This window comes from Apostichopus japonicus, chromosome 7 (assembly GCF_037975245.1).
Source record: "Apostichopus japonicus isolate 1M-3 chromosome 7, ASM3797524v1, whole genome shotgun sequence".
In the NCBI taxonomy this organism is placed as follows: Eukaryota; Metazoa; Echinodermata; class Holothuroidea; order Aspidochirotida; family Stichopodidae; genus Apostichopus; species Apostichopus japonicus.
In genome coordinates this window covers 25,057,179-25,080,369 of record NC_092567.1, presented here as the reverse complement: position 1 = coordinate 25,080,369, position 23,191 = coordinate 25,057,179, and the positions used below count along the sequence as shown (strand labels likewise).

The 23,191-nt window shown below is 35.6% G+C and overlaps 1 protein-coding gene across 2 annotated transcripts in view; it reads left to right on the top strand.

Annotated features, from left to right (window-relative positions):
* The first annotated feature begins 203 nt into the window (after positions 1 to 203).
* The window catches only part of LOC139969857 (galanin receptor 2b-like), a 71,810-nt gene continuing 48,822 nt past the window's right edge, over positions 204 to 23,191 (top strand). Inside the window, exon 1 of one of the 2 annotated variants that reach the window (XM_071975192.1) lies at positions 204 to 1,554. The gene's annotated coding sequence lies outside the window, so the exon portion shown is untranslated. Of the gene's footprint in view, positions 1,555 to 10,896; positions 11,150 to 23,191 lie in introns of those variants that run through there. The other variant, XM_071975194.1, reaches the window with a different exon arrangement.

Below are 23,191 nucleotides of genomic sequence, written 5' to 3'. Positions count from 1 at the left end.
TTGTTTACCCCCTCCCCCACTTTGAATCGGGCCTGCACTATACATACTAGGATAGTCCCTTTAAACAAACATATCTCAAAGGACATTCACCAATTCTTCCTTTGTGTTAGTTTATTTGTCTCTTTTATCTCTCATCACTGACTGTGAGAAATTCTAGGTGTGTCCTTTTAAAACACCCCATTGTATGATGGAATCTTTGAATGAAGGACTTGTATGCATTTGACTCGATTTACACGGCGTATGAGAAACAGATTTAGTACGCTCCCGTGATACAGAACAATGTCGCATTCTAAGATGAATGAAGAGGACACCTAAAATATATCACTCCTTGCAGATGGTTATATCAATACAGTAACTATAGTGTTTTTAAAGTCTCTGTCTCTAACTGTTAACATTCCAGTTTGATTTAATAGCATCAGTCACTGCATGGTGGGAGAACTTGGACTTAAACGCGCAGGAAACCGTGTTTAAAAGCCACAACAGACTGATAACTTATAGTTAATTTATATTTTGCACGTTTTGGTGTCGTTTCGATGAACTCTGTATTACACATATTACACCTCACAGATGTTAACCATTTTGTCTCTCACATGATCAGAGCCTAGACACCGACATGTTGACGTTTATTCGCTCATAGCATGACTCTTCTTTGGATGAGACATTTGTCGGATTTATAATTTCCAAAGTGATCTTTTTTGCATTTCAAAATCATTTGATGTTCAATACGAATGGAATCTCTTGTTTAGTCTGTTCTTTTCGGCTGTCGGGAGATTCGGTTTACATGATTAATTAGTCTTTCTTAATGACTTTATCCGATCTGTTGCTTCCATAATGTGAATACACAAGTGTCGCGGACAATAAAAGCTAGCTGGATTTCTGATCACGTGACAGGGTGTTTTATAAATATATTGTTGTGAGTGAAAGGTTTGACATTGTTTATGTCTCAGAATATTATGTGTATCAATGTTTCTCGGCCTTGTTAATCGTGGCTGCTGGTTTCAAATCGTATTCGTGATTAGACCCATATCTATTTTTTTGTGTCTCGGAGTAACAATCTCATGAGCAGTGTATAGTCTCGCATCTATAGTTTCCTTTGTGTAAAGACATTTAATTATTGATGGAGAAATGCTACAAAAGGATTTTTTTGAGGAAAAAAACGTTGCATTATATCTTTAATTCGCAATGAAACCACAAACCACCATCTAATTTAGCGACTGTTGGAGAGGAGCTCTTTATCATTTTATTTTGTTTTTTGGTCCCTCGTAACATTTTAATCCGCTCTCATACCTCCGTGACTGAACGTTGAAACAATTGGTACACTAAAACCTGATTGCCAGCCAAAGTGTTATAACAACACATGGTAATCTATAACCTATTGTTAGAAACAGTCGGAAACTCTCCAATGATAACCAGACATACGGTCACGTGTTAGGGCTCGTTCCATCTTGTTCCGGAAGTAACCGAGGATCGTCCTCCAGTGTGCTGTCGAGTCCAAATTAACACCAGATTCCTTACAGGAAACAATCAACTTGAGCCCTAGAGCATTTGCATATGGTAAGCATTTTTCTTCTTTTTATTCGTATTCAAGGGTGATGGTATATAAGCACAATGCTAGTATCGATTTGAAATTTTGAATATCGTACTCGAATACATGTATATCCGTAATTGTGGTCGGACTTTTATATACTTAGGACTTTGTACTCACTGGGACTTAATACTCGTAGGCCTACCGTGTACTCAGATTTCATTTACTCGTACTCGTGTCTTTTGTAATTATTCTTGGGACTGTGTACTCGTTCCTTTCTGCTCAGAGAACTTGAAATTAAATCTCCTACTCATATATACTCTTGGCTTCGTACTCTTACAACTGGCACTCGAGACTTTGTACCCATTACTGGTACCCGAATAAAGCCCCATTTCAAGTACTCATAATCGGGGCTTGGAATACTCTTACGAGCTGGCACTCGAGTCTTTGTACCCATTACTGGTACCCGAATAAAGCCCCATTTCAAGTACTCATACTAGTGGCTTGGTACTCTTACAGCTGGCCCTCGAGACTTTGTACCCATAACTGGTACCCGAATAAAGCCCAATATCAAGTACTCATACTCGTGGCTTGGTACTCTTACAGCTGGTACTCGAGACTTTGTACTCATTACTGGTACCCGAATAAAGCCCCATTTCAAGTACTCATAATCGGGGCTTGGTACTCTTACGAGCTGGCACTCGAGTCTTTGTACCCATTACTGGTACCCGAATAAAGCCCCATTTCAAGTACTCAAACTCGTGGCTTGGTACTCTTACAGCTTGTACTCGAGACGTTGTACCCATTACTGGTACCCGAATAAAGCCCAATTTTAAGTACTCATACTCGGGCTTGAACTCTTACAGCTGGCCCTCGAGACTTTGTACCCATTACTGGTACCCGAATAAAGCCCAACTAAAGTACTCATACTAGCCGCTTCGTACTCAGCCGTCCTAGTTCTCAAAAGTATAACCCTTGTCTATTTTCCGATCAATTTCTAATATTTGCCATTTCTGCACAGGTCATTAGTGGATGTATTGCAGGTATTTTCGTTTTCATTCAATATGACAGTAACTTGCACATATGTTTACACTTAACTCTTGTGTTTGTTCTGGAAACTTTAATTCACCACAATACACAGAAAGTTACCAAACCATCGTGTGAAGAACTTCTTCACAACCATGCATCGTGGCTTTATTTTACTTTAAACAACTATTGCTATTCAGGTGTGAATTTCCCCAATTCCGGTTTAATCTACTTTGGTGAAGAGTCCTTAATGGTGAGAAGAAGCTGTGCACATAGGGATTCTCATTGTTTCAACAAACAATTCGGTTCATGCATTGTTAAAAGGGATACACATGATTACCACATAAAAAAAATAAAACTTATTAGTAATAAGAAGAAACAAACATTGTATACAATGTCCACGCCCCTGCCACTCTAACTTCACCGTTAAAGGTCATTATCAGGGGCGGCCTTGATACCTGGCATCACTCCAAGTTTTTGCCCGCCCGCCCTAACCCCCCCTACCGCCCAAATCCCCAATCCCCCCCCCCCCTCCACCACAATCCCTCTCTCAATCCTTAACTATAGTCAGTAAGTAAAACCAAGGAATGCCGCTTTACGACATGTTAACTTTAGGTTTATATGATGGCTTTATAGCAATCTGAACATTCAATCAGATATGAACGGAAAGCCTGCAATAACGTCATTCACATTCGAGTGAGCTTATCAGGCTGTTCTGAGGTATTAGGTAACATTCGCGTTCCAAGCGTTTCGGAGGCTGCATGTTTTTTATGCATGGCCAATCATGAGCAGGTGAGTACAACAACTCCCTAGTATATGCACATGCTTAATTGATAATATCAATAAACCTGAAATGAAGGTAGTGTAGGTGAGAACATTTAATAACACGTTCTTGCATGACAGATAAAATTTCACAGCTGGTTTGGTGTACTTACGAGAACATTTTGATGTTCAGTATACAAGATGCAAGGTGGTCGAGGACGCGGTTAAAACAAACATAATTTTACCTGAATTAGATCATAAAAAGTACAAAGTAGGGTTATAGACGGTTTCATGTTTGTTCTGAGGTGAAAACGAATGCTTGTACTTTTATGACAAGAAAGAAGACTCGCCCCAAACCGCGTGTCGCCCTCTGAAAAAAAGTTAACTTCCCGTTGCTTGCAAATGACGTTTTCTTCTTGTCGCTACAAAATGCAGACAGTAATGAAACGTGATACCTTGTTATCTTTTATCTGGACCTGAGATGTCCAGCGCTGCTATGTACACTGTGTTGTGGGTTTTGACCGTAGCTGCATGTATTGACTGTACATTAGTGTCTAATTACCGACGGTAGCAAGCTGTGTGTGTATTTTCTGGGATCGATGGTGGTGTCTAACACTTCTGTTACACCTCATTCGAAACTAGGTCAGATTACCGGCATCAGACGTTTCTTTGTTCGCGAGTCTTCAATGCCTTAAAGAAGCTCTTTCGGAGTATAACATGTGTAATTAAAACTTTCAACTTTATTCTTGAAATACCACGCTCTATTTTTTTCTCTTCAGAGTCTTTTTTATCCTACTTTCCTCTTGTCCTTCTCTATTCTCTCTGACTGTTCTTTCTGTCTGTTCTGTGCTTACTTCTTCTTCGGCTTTTTTCCCCATCTAAACTTAATTTAATTATCTCATTGTTTTATATCTCTACTTGGTCACTAGCTGGAATAACAGCTTTGCTGTTTTTCTTGTGTTCTTCATATATTAACCTTCCTACTGTAATGTTATCTTGTACAAACATATGAGATTTAAATTTGAAATTGAAAATTAACATTATAGGGCCTATAGCATTATAGTGTCACATTGAGATGTTATATGCTTGAGGAAAGTCTGTTTATTTTTGTATCATCGGACATGTATTCATGACTACATCATCACGAGTACGTATACAATCGCTATTAGTATGAGTATATGAGTACAAGGCTCTAAATACAAGTACTTAGTTGATCTCGTACTATAGGGTCGATACATTAGAATTCCAAAACGTCTCTTGTACGAGTGTGTGTGTACCATACCAGAGTGCTAGTACCGGAGTACAATATATCTCAATTACAAATAGTAATATAGGCTAGTTGGTTGTTGCAACGACAATACATGTAGTGTCCAGAATGTCTTCGCTAACTAGCTAAGTATCCCATATATGGCAAACCGTCAGGCCATTCACGCCACAATTTACTACAATGCATTGCTTGAAGTATAAACAAAGGGTGCATTGTTTATTATACTCATTCATGTGATACGTGCCTTTGAAGCTCGGCAAGTGTTACAGAATCCCTAAGACCTATACACGCGTACCGGATTCGATAAGAACACGTCGTCGAAAGCCTGTGTGTGTAATCCAAGTGAACACAAAGTTACCCTGTATATCGTGTCCCGTCGTATCTAAAACTATATAATGTATATATGCGACAATGTTCTCATAGCAACTGACTTGGTAACTTTATCCTATTTATCACGTTGAATTTCGACGAAGCACTGTCGAAGTTTCGAAAAAAAAGCGTTGCCAACGTATCTATCATATTAATAAATGAAATGGCTGCATTGACTGGCTGTTTCGTTGGCCTGCCTTAAACGCAGGGAGTCTGAGCGAATTTCAGTTTAATATTTAATAGTATTGATAGGAGATTCGAAAAGCAGGTTCAAGGACAGATCCGTCTCCGCAGGTGCATGGAAAAAATAGCCTTGTTTTCTTTTTCTAAATAATTCACTTTCTAAACTTATCCAGTGAATACTTGTTTAACCAAAGTAACCGCGATCTCAATAAACCATCATTTTTTTTTTTTTTTTTTAACACTTCAGTTTCGAAAATTCCTGTCATTTCGTTTTGATTTCAACCGTTTTTTTTATCTTCATTCCTATGTGTTCCGTGCAAGGCTATAGCCAATTTACATAATCATTATCGCTTCTCGTCTGTCATTGATTTTCACTTTAACTCTGAATTAAGAAGTCAGTTCGAAAGCTAAACGACTTGCGACTTTTAAATTGTTTTTTGGGGATTTTTGCTTGTCTTTCGTAGTATTCAAAGTAAGGACACTTATCAATCTCTTCTAAAGATTTTAATAAAAAATAAAAAAACTTGGTGAAGGTTACGCATTGCTTATCGATCTTGTTTTTCACGAGATTGCCATGTTCTTTTTTCTGACTTTTTTCCCCCCGAGGTTATTCTTCAAGACAACTTTTCCCTCTTCAAGACGTTAGTTTTTATTTTAAGTATAACTCTTGTAGCCTATTTATTGCGCATATACAATTGTACATGACGAACTAACTTCACAGAAGGGGACCGGTAAAGGGTGAGCTATATGGTTGAGGGTTATGTTTATGGTTTATGCAACGAGCCACTGATTTGTAGCCTTATACATATATATTAAAACGTAAAATTGTTTACCTGTTGAGAGAGGAATACATTCTATATACATATCTTGTTGAAATTTCTATTCAATTCATTCTTAGCAGTTGATATATGGAGAATTGGTATGAACACAGTTGTACCGGTCAGTGGCGTAGGAAGGTACTTTTGAGTGGGGGGGGGGGGGGGCTGAAGACTGATGACCGGCCTGGGGGAGGGGTCTAAGGGGAGGGGGTTTCCCCCTCCCCTTTGGAATTTTTTGCATTTCCAGGTAGCCTCAGATGCAATTTGGTGCAATATAGCACACTTCAACACCCACTCCATTTTGTAAACTTAATTTTGTATTTTCACCAGGCCTTAGATGCAATTTGGTGCTCCAAATGAGATTTTTTTTCTCATTTGGAAATGAAAAGGGGTTTTCTGACTTGCGAAGCGGGGGGCGGAATGATACTTCCGCCCCTCCACATTTTTTCACTGGGGGGGGGGGGGGGCTGGCGCCCCCCAGCCCCCCCCCGTTCCTACGCCCTTGGTACCAGTACAATATGTTGAGGCATATTCTGTACTATACAACGATTACTATTTTGTAAAATACTGTTCATGAAATAGAACACAAAAATGTATGGCTATAACCTCTTGATTATACAAGCCCAGCGCGCTACCGGCTCAGCTATGTAGCCCACTCGATCCCGATATAGCCATTTCTTTTTTCCGGGGGAAGGGGGTGGGGTCAGAAACCATAGTACCTTAAATGCCGTGTAACAATGGATCAAGCACCAGCTTCAAGCGAGACAACACGGAAAGCGGTAGAGAATGCATTTCAATAGAAAATTCGGCTTTTTATTTTAATTTATTTAAGTTAATGAACAACGGAAAAACTGATTTAAAAACTTTGGACAGTCGACGAGAGCATAGAAATGTCTGGCTAGATAAAGATTCGCAGCAGTGACCTCTGGAAGTCTGGATTACAAGCCCGCAATACAGTTAATATAGTTGTCACATTGTACAAGATGCTGTTATATACTATTATACTTTCCCTCCGTCACAAACTCACATTAGTGTTATTTCCTGCACAGGAGAAACCTCTTAATTGAAACTAGAGAAATCAACGATGTATTATATTTTGACATTATGATCATAATGTTACTTCAAATTGAAAATGAATCCCAAGTCCGTTTTTTTAATTTGAAAGCAGATGAATACGACCAACGTTTAGTTTTCAAGTTTTGCACTTTGTATAACTACAAGATTTTGTTCTATATTGGTGCCAAACAAGATCAGAGAGAAGAAGAGAGAAGTGGGTGGAGAGTGGTGCAGATAGGGAAAGAGGTGGAGAGATGGAGAGGTGGGGGTGGGGTGGAAGGAGAGGTGGAGGGACAGGAATGTGCAGGTGACAGATGTGGATGCCGTCCCACTTGAAGATTTTGTTTATGGTTTAACTGTCATAGATGGTGAAATCCTTTGGGAAATCTCCATCTTTTGAATTTAACATCATAGAATTAGAGGAAATTAACTTCAAATGAGTCAATAGCTCTGACTATATATAATCTAGGTTTTATTTCACAATATAAGGCTGAAAATAGGATGCATTGTATTATGAGTCATCGCCGATGAAAAGGACATCAATTGTTAGATTTAAAGGATGATTAATTTGTGCAGCAGCTTAGTGAGCTACTTTAAAGTACAAAAACTTAAAAATTGCAAGATATTTACACCTAAAATATACTTAATGTCTGAAATGCTATTTAGAGGCTAAGTCAATGATACAAGGACCTAGCTTTACTATACCCCATACCATAGTATTACTGTGGCCCGGATTTCAAGTACCACTTAAAGACCCCAGATGATAAGTACCAAAACGTACCCGGGATTTAAGTCCCAGTGTAAGCCTTCCCCCCCCCCCCCCCCCTCATTGCAGGTATATTACTTAGGTCCCACAGTATAAAGGGTATCATATCCACGGTTTATAATAACTCACACAATGTCCTAAGTTATCGAAGCCAGCTATTAGGATAGTTACTCAGAATAAACAAAGTTCATGCGCAGACTCTAAGCGCGCACATTACCTGCAAGTTCCCGGATTGCAAATCTGAGTACGCGAAGTGCTCACCCAGTTACGAGCTGTGAGTATAGCACGTGTTATATCTCAGGTACACAAATACTCATAACTGGAGAATATACCGCCCATACAGAAATGTAGCTTATAAGTTAATTGATTTGCATTTCAAGAATTAAATACAAGCGTCATAACTGCATAAGAACTCCTAGTCATAACTCCATAATTACTAAGATACCTCCTAGTTATGTGTACTCATGGTCAAATGACATAAATGAGTACAATCGACATCTTCGTACACGAAAATGACAAACAACAACATGATAAATGTGCCGAAGAACATGCTGTTTCATGAATACATATGTCGAATGTATATACTGAGTATTGTACATGATGAAAAAAAGAACATTAAAGAATTCTAAGTTTTAGTCAGAATAAAATAGAAGGCCTCATAGCACATAGGGTCGAGCTGTATTTAATTATTTACGGCTCAGCGAGAGAGTTACAAAAATCTAATGATTGTGTGTCAAAGATATTTTTATGCATAAAATAATTCAATTTGCCCCTAAAAATCATGTTACTGCATCATAACCGATACAAATGTAATTAAACTTGGCAAGTTTATTTTATTTTTAGAAAAGATTTGATGCCAGGCTCACCGGTGTGTGTTAGATAATGAACTTTTCAAGTTAGTTCTTCACTTGTTTCCGTCATCGATTTTAGAGTTTGATGGATATATTTTTTGTAATTTTATGAGTTTTAAGTATTAAATTTACTACTTTTTCTAAGTAAATTGATTATAGTAGAGGATGTGAATATCCGATTGCATCTTTTTAGTACAATGATCTGATATGAAGATCATTAAACGTTTCTATTCTACAATACGAGCAATACGCGATATGTTCGTAATAATAATCCTTTTAAAATCGTAAACTGTGATTTGGTTATAAATTTCAAAGTATGAAATAACAAGATTGGCGAACTGTAATCGTAAAATGACAAACAGAAGAGTCGACTGGATATTTGATCGCTTATTTCAGTAACCAGAGTAAATCAGATTGTCTCCTACGGTTGGCGGTGGAAAGTACACAAGAAAGTTATCTCTGCATGCACGACGAGAAAGACCTCGAAGTCTTGTCGACGGGTTATTAAACTTTGTTTTTCAGCTGATTAAAGATGGCTGCCGTAGTCTTGCATGTGCGACATTGACATATTGCTCTTCTACACAGCGATTGTGCTTAAACTATATTACTAATAACAGTCATGTTTATTTTACTTCATGAGTAACTGTAAACTTGGATGATTTTAGGCAGAATGTTAGTCTTTTTATTTTTATAGTGTAAGAAACTCATGAGTGCGAGTAAATCTATTTATTATTTTTTTGTAAATATTCATCTTTAAAATATTCTAAATCATTGGAATACTCCTTTAAGGCTAAATTGACAATGACGTGGTCTCCTCAGTGCAAGCATAAATTATAATCTACTATTTTATTAATCAAAAGTAATTTATTCAACCAAAACAAGTTCTTGTAATATATAAACAGCATGAACCCACTTGGAAGTTTTTCAACACCAGTTGTCCGTAGCAATTTTTATATTTTCTTATTTTCGATATTTCTTTTGGTATTTGTCTCTCGTGTTGCATCAGCTGAGGAACTGACATAATGGTATATGTAGTAGACTATACATGGTAAAAACACTTTAATTTACGAACCTCAGCTGCAAGTTTAAAAGCTCATCTCTAAAAAAAAACTAAGAGTGGTATAGAAAGACAACGTTAACTGATGACAGAGATTCTAAATAGTCTACATAATAGTCTATAATAGTCTAAATTATAGTCAACATATAGTCTACATAATAGTCAACATAATAGTCTACATAATAGTGGGAAAAAATAAACATAATAGTCTACATAAAAGTCCATAACAGTCTACATAATAGTCCTTATAATAGTCTACATAATAGTCCTTTTAATAGTCTACATAATAGTCTGCATAATATTAAACATAATAGTATATAATAGTCTACACAAGAGTCTGCATAATAGTCTACATAATAGTCTACATAATAGTATATAATAGACTACATAATAGTCTACATAGTAGTCTACATAATAGTCTACATAATAGTCTACATAATAGTCTGCATAATATTAAACATAATAGTCTACTTAATAGTCTACATAATAGTCTACATATTAGTCTACATAATAGTCTACATAATAGTCTATAATAGTCTACGTAATAGTCTATAATATACTATATAATAGTCTATAATAGTCTACATAATAGTCTTTAAAAGTCAACACAATAGTCTGCATATTAGTCTACATAATAGTCCATAATAGTCTATACATTATAGTCCACATAATAGTCTACATAATAGTCCACATAATAGTCTACATAACAGTCTATAACAGACTACACATTAGTCTACATAATAGTCTACATAATAGTCTATATAATAGTCTACATCATTGTCCATATCAACATAACATTTGCAACTAAATTCATATCACCATCACGTACGTATGAAGAGTTGTCACAATAAAGGCTTATTCCGGTGGCTGAAGTTTTTTTTCTCACAAAATCACCGGAAATTATGGACATCTTTAAGTGAAAACCACATTAATATACCATTTTGCATGGCAAAGCGCGTGAAGCTAGTCAAAATAATTAGATTCAATCAAACGAGTGGAATCGGTTTTCACGTTAAAGATGAGAATTACATTGCCTACCGACGGGGTTATCATGCACTGAAACTTAAAAATAAATTTAATATTGACGCAGATGGCGCCTCATATTTCAGTTTACAACCTAAATCCTTGACGAAAACCAAGATGTCAACACCGAACAGTCTAATATAGTTGGAATTAAAGATCGAAATAAAAATGTACCTATCAGTGAAGTGAAAGCAACACAAACGAAACATAGTTGATAAAGATAAGGTTGAATTATCTCATTCAGTATGGAGGAAACTGAGTACTGCTCAATATCGTGTAGGACCAAATAGACAAGTGTGTCCATCTTTTGTTGTAATACTTATATGAATTGATTTCATTTCCAATTCAACAAATTTACATTGACGAACGACTGTAAAGGAGAGTGAACGAAGGAGTAAGTACTAGTTGAAAGAAAACTGAAATGGAATCGACAAAACTCAATCCAGGTATGTTTTTAGCTTGACTAGTAATTATTCATTTGAATAATCTATAGAACAAAGTCCGTTTACAAGTGATTCATACTAACAATACATTGTCTGGGCGGTGAGTTATATGGAATCTTCAATTGTTCGCTCATTAACCAATCTTCTTTCTTAACTTTTTTTGTGTTTAATTACAGCATAGTACAACAGCATGAGTACAATTACGGAAGAAAAGTTGTAATTGGTATATATGAAAACAAGGCGAGTACAAGGCTTCTAGCGCAAGTACGGGTAATTTGTACTAGTATAATAGCTATTGTATACTACATATATATGAGAACGGGTACTTAATATAGTATACAATAGATATATATATATATATATATGAGTAGGGTACTTAATCTTGTACTCGTATAGGCTATTGTATACTATATATATATATATATATATAAGTACGGGTACTTAATCTTGAACTCGTATTGGCTATTGTATGCTATATATATATAATCTTATACTCGTATAGGCTATTGTATACTATATATATATATATATATATATATATATATATATATATATGAGTAGGGTACTTAATCTTGTACTAGTATAGGCTATTGTATACTATATATATATAAGTACGGGTACTTAATCTTGAACTCGTATTGGCTATTGTATGCTATATATATATAATTTTGTACTCGTATAGGCTATTGCATACTATATATATATATGAGTACGGGTATATCTTGTACTCGTATATGCTATTGGATACTATATATATATATATATATATATTTATATATTTGAGTACGGGTAATTAATCCCCCACTAGTAGCCCTATAGGCTGTTGTATATACTATATATATATGAGTACGGGTACTTAATCTCTAATATAGATTTCCAAAATGTGTCAAGTACAAGTATGTTATACGTTCTACAAGCCGTTCTGAAGTTTCAACTAATTGAGAAAATATCAGCAATCTTGAATATTGTTGATTCGCTCTTCATGTTTTGAATAATAAATATAAATATAGAGAAACGTCGAGGAGTGGGGAAGATGGGGTTGTGTCTCGAAATTGTGTGAATCGAACGGAACGTTGACTTAATCACTAAATTAATTTCGAACGTTCAACAAACGACCAATAAGGTACTGAATCCCATACGACGAAAGTTGTACAGACGCATGTAGACATGCGTCTAGCGGTGCATAAGGCCTACTTGTTAATACAGCCCACGTAATATAATTTCTCGAGTACCGTATGCAACTCGAACAAACGTTGGCGCCGCCTTAGGGCGAGAAACATATTTCCAAACTATTTTATACTACTTTACCTCACAATCATAAACATACATAATAAAACATTATTGTTCCGTCGGAATTTGATAACATACAAGAACAGCCAAACGAAATCCGATCCGGCTTTTCCTTCGTATCAAACTATTGATCTGTTGATCTACCTCGCTATCATGATTGACAACCGAGAGGATGGCTTTCTCTCACAATTTCTTCACCAATATTTCGTAGGTCATTTCCCTCCTTTATGAATCTTATTTAGCAAATTGTGGACAGCTGTCTAAAGCTGTAGAGATTATCTCCTGTTATTTTCATCCCAAACAGTACTTCAAAATCCCCTGAGGTAAATGAGAGGAAAAAAGGACTGAGCTCTTAGTCTAAACTGAATTGACAACTCACAGGGTTATAAATGCCATCCGTGATCATTTGAAAGCACAGGGATCTAATATTATACGTGTGCGTCTTCGCTTTTATTACGCGTTGTCTTTCTAGCCGAACTGGACAAACCGTCGGCAATCTAAGATATTTTTTTTCTAAATACGTGGAAGGGAAAGTTTCTCATATACAATCATTTTGAAAAATTTAAAGTATCTTTCCAAAACTTCTAAATAAAATTATTAAAATAAATAGCTGTAATATCTGGTTTTATGTGGTCGGTCATTTAAGTATAAAGAATTCAGTTGGTGAAAGACATTGTCTTCTAACTACCTGTCAGAGACGTTTCGAAAGTAAACTGAATTAATGAGAACCTTTGTTTCTTTAGTCTTTGGTTTCTTTCAGTAAAGCAGTTTAAATGCAGGTTGACGTTTGTCAAACTATTTTGTATATACTAAATAAAGAAACTAAACGACAAATTTTATACATACATATATATATATATATATATCTACCCCCTCTCACCCCCACCCCCCGATACCAGAACGAGAATCAGGTGCTCTATCGGTGTACCCGTCTGGCATTCTCATTATTTTTTAGATCGTCTTCAGCCGTTTCCATAACCAGGTCACTCATATATTCATTGGAGAACCTATTTCGAAGTTGACGATTTGTTCCAGAATAAACATGACATTATGTTATCCAACTATTTTCTATTCTTATAAACTTGACGTTTGAAATGTAAGATAAAACGTGACCCATAATACATTAAATTAAGGGCAATTTTGTGGTTATTAATGAAAAGTAATAAGGTATTAAGTTATTTATGTTGCATAGCGGTGACATTTTGTGTTTAATTTTATTTAGGTCACATAAATAGCGTAATTGCGTTCCTGTTATGGTTTATTGCTCAATTCTTCAACAAGAAATTTAATAATATCAAATAAAAACAGGGAACGAATATAACTCACTTTTTCTTGCTCTTACATATTTAATTGTTGCCCTGATTACAATTCAGTTATCAATTATCTATAAATACACCTAATTCATATTTTTTCTTCTTAAAATTCATGATTATCAACAAATTAAAATAAAACAATAAAACAAAACCAGTATGAGTTCATGTTAGCGATTATGTAACCGTATCATTCTATAAATGGTAACATTAAGGCGCATGGTCGATATTCTCAGACATTTGACTAACTTGCGCAATACCGTTTAGAATTAAGAATCGACATATTATTCTTGACCGCGCTACTGCAGCGCAACTTACGTCACTCACACCTGCTTGAAAGTATGTCACTCTTTCTAAGTCTAAAACGTTAGTTTCAATTAACTTATTAACTTAATGTAATATATATATTGATTACAATACTAAATTCACGGCACAAAGTAAACCATATAGTAAAACTACATCTCAGATATTTGACAAACTCGCGCAATACCGTTTGAATCAAGAACCAACATATGCGGTAGTGCTTGACCGCGCTATACGGCAGCGCAACATACGACACACTAGCTTGAAGGTATATGTCAAAACACTCCTTCTAAGTCTAAAAACGTTAGTTTCAATTAACTTATATTAACTTAATGTAATATATATTGATTACAATATAAATTCACGGCACAAAGTAACCATGTAGTAAAACTATATGTTACTTTTTCTATTTCATTATAGTCACCTTAACCTAAATATTCATATTTGAAAGTATTGGTTGATATTTTTTTTTTTCACATTTGATATCGTGACTTTGTAAATCCACAAAATCTTAAGTGGCTTATGAAGAGAACAAGAAGAAAACATGAAACGTATATTAATATTCAACAGTATTCTATAATGACATAACCATGCATGAAAACCACACACAAATAATAAAAGCTATAAGAGAATGAGAAGCAGAAATAGGAAAGGGCAACTTCAGTTTTTATTTCATGGCTGGTTTTAAGGCTTAGTGACGTCAATCTGTAGTCTCTTCAATTTGTGACATATGGATGATTCCAGCAAATAAAATAATGCTAAAATATTTACCACCTAAAGAGTTAATCCAATAAAGGAACAAGGGATTCTGTCGTGGATAAAGGAACGCAACGGGGTTGGGAAGGGAAGGGCAGTGCCTGCCAGGGAAGAGCAGGACAGGGCAGGGCAGGGAAGGGAAGGGAAGGGAAACCACCATTTGATTGCTCCTTATATATAGGGAATTATTAAAAGGTCATTTAAATTCTGCAAATTTTCTGTCCCAAAAGGTAATTTCATTTTGAGAAGCATGAGATTGTTTTAAATGCTTTATGAACTGGATATACCGCCTATAGCCTATATTTATTTATATAACTTCGTTAGACGTTATGCTAATCTGAAAGGTCTTGACATCATACACCTAACTCCATCTTTACTTCAAAGCTATTTATACACTGTAAACAAATTGCTAAATGTTATTACGAAAAACACTAAAAATAAGTCATGTTTTAAATGGGTTGAACTGTATTGATGAATTTCATCGTTAAATACAAACCTACATGTATTATGTGTGCAAACACAATACGTACAAGTTGTACAACGTTTACACAGTACAACGTATGTTGCTTTATATCCCTTAACCCTACTCAATTTTGCCAGAGGTAATGATGAAAATTTGGTCTTCTTGGACATTTCTGCCAAATTTTCATAGGCTATTGACTTGATTTAGTCTGACAATTATTGAATAATTTTTATTATTATTATATATTTTATGATCATATTCTTGTGACGACAAATGCTAAAGGTTTGCATCATGAGCACCTTCGACTAAACGTTTATTTCTGTGAGCCAGTAACTGGAAGATAGCGGCAATTTAACTGCTCGGAATTATTCATAAAGCTAATACATTATTTACGGAGATATATAACAGAATGTAATAAGGAATAATGGTTAATGGTTGGAAGGCTTAGACTTATTGACGCTTGCAAAGGCCTTGACACCTTCTTCATTCTTTGGGCACCGATCTGGAAAACCTTTCTTGTGTTTGATACGCGGACAATCAGAAATATGAAGAAAGAAAATAAAAGTTATGGACAATCAGTGATATGAAGAAATAAGAAAAGAAATAATATACATCGAAGCTAGATTTTAAAATTCTCAGCTCTGATCGGTCAATATATATATGACAATTGCTTTGCTTGTTTCCATTTAGGCTTATTCTTATGGAACTGATACGTGTCTATATAGTGGTATCGTTATGAAGTTAACAAGGCATATATCATATAGTGAAGGTGGACAGATTAATTCAATTAGTATTAATTTTCTTCAGAGAAATCAAGAAAACGCTTTCATGTGTCTAGCTCTTCGGGTTTACCGTAAGTGTCCAAGTAAAGTTCCATTTTCACAAAATAGATATGGTGCATATAAAATACCCATAAAACAAAGTAATATTATTCAGTTTACTCCAGTACAAGTATATAATGATTCAGGCATTACGTTTCAGAATAGAAAAGTCGTCCGCACCATGGAGGTAAAAACAGAGTCTGTTTTTACCTCCATGTCCGCACAGATCCAGAGGAATTTCGGATAATCTCTATGAGTCATACATCACCTATACTCACATGTGTCGTATTGATTGAGGTTTTTAATGTACATAATTTTAAGGGAGAAAGGAATTGATATGTAGACTTGCTCTCGTAATTGAGATATTTTAGGAAATTTAGTACAATCTTGTACTCTCTCTCTCACGTACTCATACTAAGTAGAATTCTACTTGTACGGGTATACTCGTGCTGTTTTACTCGTAGCCTGATAAGTATCGCTGATTATATCCACTACATGTATATTGTGAGCTATACGAGTGCATAAGGTACTTAAGCATTATCTTATACAGATGTATAGGCGTATTATGGCCACTTACTGTGCTGGGACATAGACTCAACAGAAGTCAACGAACTTGACATATATTCTGGTCAGCCCTCACGCTGTGAATGATTTATGCTCGTATAGCTACTTGGCAATATGAAAAGAGAAGATAGATTTGTTCTTGTCTTTTATGTTTTTCTTTCATGTTTGGAGAAATCGATCTGTAACTGAGCTTTCTTATAAAATCAGTGGAATTTGGTGAAATTCTAAGCGTGATTAAGTAGTCGTAGGGACGAGACATCGATCATAGTGAACTAGATACGTGAGCCATTCGAACCATTCGTGAAAATCGCCATGGCAACAGCTTCCGTGACGTGAGTCCTCAACTCTCAAAATGAACTATACTTCAGTATATATATAGTCGTTCATTCTGATTCCAAGAATAACTTACTCGTAGACTTCATATATTAATGAATATTCATGTATTTAAATGAGGAATTGGTACCGTCACATCCTTCAAACATTCAAGTTGTCATGTCCACTCTGTAAATTCGAAAACGTGCGTCGCACAAACGTTTCGATACTATATATCGCCACATGCGTAGAGATGGTTAGAGTCAGTTTATTCATGCCATGTGTAATTATAAACTTCTTGATTTAAAATGATCCTTTTTTATTTCGACTATGATCCTACTCAGAAGCCGCATTACCTTGTAACCGTTTAACTATAAAGGGATCACATCCAAGATATATTCTAATATGCTTTGAAAGTGTGGGTATCCCTTTAATGAATGTGTAACTATTTCGGTTTGAATAAATATCTTGTGAGTTGTGATGTGAACTACAACAAACAACCAATATCATCGGTGCTCAGTCATTGGCGTGTTAGAGTGCATTGTTTTAACCGTAAATACTTAAATTTCAATGCACAGTACAGATCCTTTCGGTTGCTATAAATAATTATACATATCTCGAGAGCAAATGGTTAGGCCTACATAATAAGATATGCGGGCTTGCTTGTGTGTTTGTGTGTTTATGTGCTAGTGTCATGACGTAGCCACACTTCAAAATTCTTCCAAAGTTATCCTTTCAAAGTCTGAGTGGAATGAATATGCTGCGGCTATTTCGGTACTTGTACAATGAAGAATGACGTCATCGAACCTCGTGCTCATTTTTTTTTATGCACCTCACGGATGTGGTTATTCATACTATAAACACGTGACATCACCCGAACCGAGCCTCCACCGAAGCTGTAATTGCAGTAAACGCATGTGAATCCCAAATTCACATGACTGTGAAACAGCTATACCTTCAAGGGAATCGACAGATTCCTATTTTAGGAAACTTAAAACAGGAAAGCGGTAATTTTTCTCGGCGGGTTACACACTGTGTTGCTAATATAAATGGTATTAAATACTCACGCGATTACCCTATCAGTAATAACGTTAGACCAATTTAAATGTAGAACATATACCTTAATTTAAGCCTCATGTCGTGCGTCTTTTAAAACTTGGACAATTTATTTGTTGCTATAAAATATTTAGGTGCATTAAAGAGACATAATTAAGCAACACGGACTAGTGTGTCTAGATATATGTAGTCTATATTTTAGTGAGTCAGAAGACAGAAGTATGTAGTCTATACTGAAGGGTAGTGAGTCAGAAGCCAGAAATATGTAGTCTATACTGAAGGACAGTGAGTTAGAAGCTAGAAATATGTAGTCTATACTGAAGGGCAGTGAGTCAGAAGCCGGAAATATGTAGTCTATACTGAAGGGCAGTGAGCTAGAAGCTAGAAATATGTAGTCTATATTGAAGGGCAGTGAGCTAGAAACCAGGAATATGTAGTCTATACTGAAGGGCAGTGAGTCAGAAGCCGGAAATATGTAGTCTATACTGAAGGATAGTGAGTCAGAAGCCAGAAATATGTAGCCTATACTGAAGGGCAGTGAGTCATAAGCTAGAAATATGTAGTCTATACTGGAGGGCAGTGAGCTAGAAGCTAGAAATATGTAGCCAATACTGAAGGGCAGTGAGCTAGAAGCTATGTAGTCTATACTGGACGGTATGTAGTCTATACTGAAGGGTAGTGAGTCAGAAGCCATATATTTGTAGTCTATACTGAAGGGCAGTGAACCAGAAACCAGATATATGTAGTCTATATTGAAGAGCAGTGAGTCAGAAGCCAGAAATTTATATGAAGAACGTACATTTACATTTAGACTACCTTCAGCATTGAAATGTTGACATCTTCTTTAAAAAGACGCCGTGAGAAGGTATTTCAAAAACCGTCGTAGCCTATCACATAATGTCTCCGTGATAAATTCTGGAGAACAAAGACAACTCTATACATCCTCTCATCAGCTATAGCTTCCTAAAGGGTCCCTTTATGCCAAGATTTATTTTTAAGTCGAAAGTATACCCCAGCTTTAAGCAACTTCCATCCAATAAAGACCAAGACGAATCTAAATTTGACGTGGAATTTTATTTAAAATTTCGCCTTAAGCGAATAAAGGATCAATCCATCCACTGTATTACACCGTTTAAAATGAGTAAGTTAGAACACGGGTTGAATGACTTCAAGTATCTTGGCAGTAATTTTTGTGATTAATTTGGTGTTTTGTGATGATTACTGGCATATAGCGTCTTGCGGCATCGTGTAAAATATATCATGCGCACAAAATCTAAGATGTGATTGCTGTATTTATACATGAGTGTTCAAGGGTGTAGTCAAGTGCGTGTAAGGAGATATAGGCTGGCCATTGTATATGTCAACAGTACCGCAAAACAAGTTGGCTGATTTGGATATTTTTTATGCAATTCAAAGCCAAAATCCAAATCCAAAGTATAATTCATTAGCATAAGCAGCCAAGTTTCAACTCTAGTATTGAAAAATGAACGAAAATTGTACTTTGCATTTTACTTGTGGTTGATATTAATATGTCAATTTTCTGGTTGGGAGAAAATGTTAAAGATTAAATGGAATCAACAATTACTATCGGCTTAACCCTCATTTTGTCGAAAAATAGCTAGGAGATTCTCTTAAGTTTATCAATCGCAATTTTATTTTGAGTCATGCTAGGGAGGTTAGTAAAAATTGCGGAGAAATATGTTAATGTATCACTGTGCCGAGGTGCATTATAAACTGCATTAAACACTATTTCGAGGACACACACACAAAGCATGCAGTATAGGTTAGATAAAACTGACTTTAAATGTTCGTTCCTTTAAATATATGTGTACAGTTGCCTGATATTAATATATATTGTATATGCTATACTCAAAAATTGATATACATATTAGTCTTGAAATTAATTCCCAGATGCATTTGCATGCAAATAATGACTTCATTGATTTTACTTTGCGAAAGGGTAAAACAATGATTACAAAGACACATAAATTGTTAGATGTGAGTCAATTAACGGGATATTCTGGTGCATGACTGAAGTTGATTGTTTAACAAACTTGTAGGAAAGTTTGTGCAGCTTTAAAATTAAAATCTTATCTGTCATAGCGCTTTGTGTGATATTGGTGAATTTGGTGATATATATATATATATATATATATATATATATATATATTGTTACCTTGATAATTCTTAAAACAAAACTACACAAAGGCGAATTCCCGCCAAATTATTGTTATTTCCTGAAAACACAACGACAGATTCATTCATAGTTTTTTTCAAGTATTGTTTAATCTCCATTTGCAGTATTCAATAATAAATATATTTCTCCAATGGGTAATTATATTTCTCGGAAAAAAAAGGTCATCTTGAGTTTCCAATCATTTATGCCAAATTTAATTTACCAGCTCAATTTACACACGATCATAACCAACTCTTTATGGAACGCCGAAACTGCCATGGTTATTAGCATGGTAATCCGTTACTTACGGTTATACAATTTTACAGAAATTGAAGAAACTTGATCGCTTCAGTGTGGTTAATCCCCCCCCCCCCAAAAAAAAAAAAAACAGTAGGAATAAAAAGAAGACTATTTGAAAACTATTTTGCGTTGGTTTCATTACACCTGCAATAACATATTACCTTTACATGGTACGTGTGACGAATTTCAAGCCAATAGTGTTATGCTTGAGATTGGATTGGTAAGTGTTTAGTCTGCAGGGAACAAGAATATTGGAAACTTGAAGAGCTCAGTTCTACTAGAGTTGAATTCACAATTTGACGATGAAACCGCAGTTTTCTGTATGTTTCTTGTATGAAACTATACTAACGAACAGCAGACGGCGCTTTTATTCTATTGCAGTCTTATTAAATAGTAAATTCACGCAGTAATATTTATGAAATCGTGATAGAAACATTTTATCCTATATTGGAATTTCCTATTGAAAAAACGTGAAATTTGACTTTGCTTATTCCAGCAAACCATAGGTTTTTTTTCTTAAAGAAAATGTGATTCGGGTGAACACATGTTGCAACAACGTTAATACTGATATTCTGGTTGGTTTTAAGGGGATTTTTATTTTCTTTCAGTGTTTTATATACTTCCCTTTTCAAATATTTCTAAGCTTATTAGAAATAATAAAATCAATAAAAGCTGTTTCGTGAAGAGAAAATATCCAAACATAGTTTTGAACACAAGAGCTAGAATTTCTCACGAAACTATTTTGTTTTTTACATAAACTTCTATAATGCATAGACTTTAAAAAAAAAAAAAACTGGCATTTGTCAGTTAGCCGCGTCCAACTGAAAATCAAAAAGTGTTATTTTTATCACAAAATATCACTAAACGCAGGTTGATTTATAGAAAAATAGGGGGGGGGGGGGGTTAGCTGGATACTGTCATCCTAAGATTCAATCAATTTGTTTCAAATCCCTTCTCAATAGTCGGATAGTTGCCCAAGAGACACGTATGGGATAATTGCCAAACCAAATGGGAAAGAAGTGGAGGTGTTAATTTCGGCATTTTCTTTCTAAAACCGTTGCATATTCCTGGAGAATAGCCAAGCGATCCCCTTGTTAATAACTGTCATAGTCTCAAATATACAGGAAGTTTAAGTTATTAAAAACCAGACAATTTCTTGATTTGATGAAAAACAAAATTGAATAGATGCATTGAAACCATCTTTCGAAATTAAAAACGTGATTCTGGTTATTTATGTGGAATATGTTGTGTCAAATTGATATATAGAGAAGATATTGATTTGTAATATGTGTGTGTTTTATAACGTATCTTTCGTGTTTGGCTGTTACTTTCTAGAAATTTCACCCAAAAGATAATATTTCAATTTACCAAACTAAGACAGCACGTGGAAGGTGTCTTTCATCAAATGAAGTTCGAGTTCAGGATTCTGCTTCTGCAAAGTTCGTCTCCCGGACACTTTTTTCTTCATATAAATAAAACGGAAACATGCACAATGTTTCACTTTGCTTCATTACTTGCAATGAAAGTAGACTAGCTTAGCCCTAGATAACAATGTTACATTGTCATTTTTGTTTCAATTGAACAGCATCAGAAATGTATCAAAATTTACGCATAATGTTGCGTTTATTTATAAGAAAGAAAGGTTTCATGCACTGTGTACCTTATGTCACCGTGCATATACAGTTCACCATATGCCATACAATTTATGCATAGTCGACACCTAACACCCACTAATACTCTTTACACACACACGCACACCCCTGCAGTTGCTCTATTTACTCTGTTGTGGAGCGTTTATTTACAGGGACCGCGACACAGGTGTGAACCATCGGAAGGGGAAGGTGTAAGGGGAAGGGGTAAGGGGTAAGGGGTAATGGGTAAGGGGAAGGAAGAAGAGGGAAGGGGAAGGGGAAGGAAGAAGAGGGAAGGGGAAGGGGGAAGGTGTAAGACTAGTATTCAGACCACCCCGCCGGGTTAAAAGGTATTGGAGACCATGGTCATGTCGGGGGACTCATATTACAGAGGAAGAACAATAACCTCCAAAACGGCAGGAAGTAAACTGACCATAGCAATTTGGGAGAGTTCATCATCATAAACATCACATAGCTTAATGATGATATAAGGGTTTATTTCTCCTCAAGCAAGTTGTAATATTTCGATGAGCAGTTAACTATAATCATCGTCTTTAACGTCTTACGGTATTTCCATCTCCTTTCAATATTTTCACCTCCGTCCTTTTTTTAGCCTCCCTGGACGCATCCTTCTGTAAATGGCATAATCCTCTTGTTAATGAAAACACATGCACGCTCACGTGTCTTTCATTTCAAGAGATGTATTTTCATGTCACTTCTTGTATTGTCACTAGTGAAGCAAAATACGTTTCCTTCCAACTGTCCATTTACTTGTATGCGGAGTGTTAAAGCTATACATGTTAGTATTTATACACAGGATCAGGGGGTAGGAAGCTTCCAAAAAGTGTGGGGGGGGGGCACAACACCCGAGGGGTACTTTCTCATTCCACAACCACCACTAGTTATGCTATAAACCGATACACACCGGCCATATCACTTATATATATATGATGTGTTAGTATGCTAGAAATACTATTTGTTGAGATTGTTTATTGTTAACCGTGCTACAAAAAGATATGGGATGCCTTTTTAAAAATAGCATGTACAGACTAAAAAAAATAAT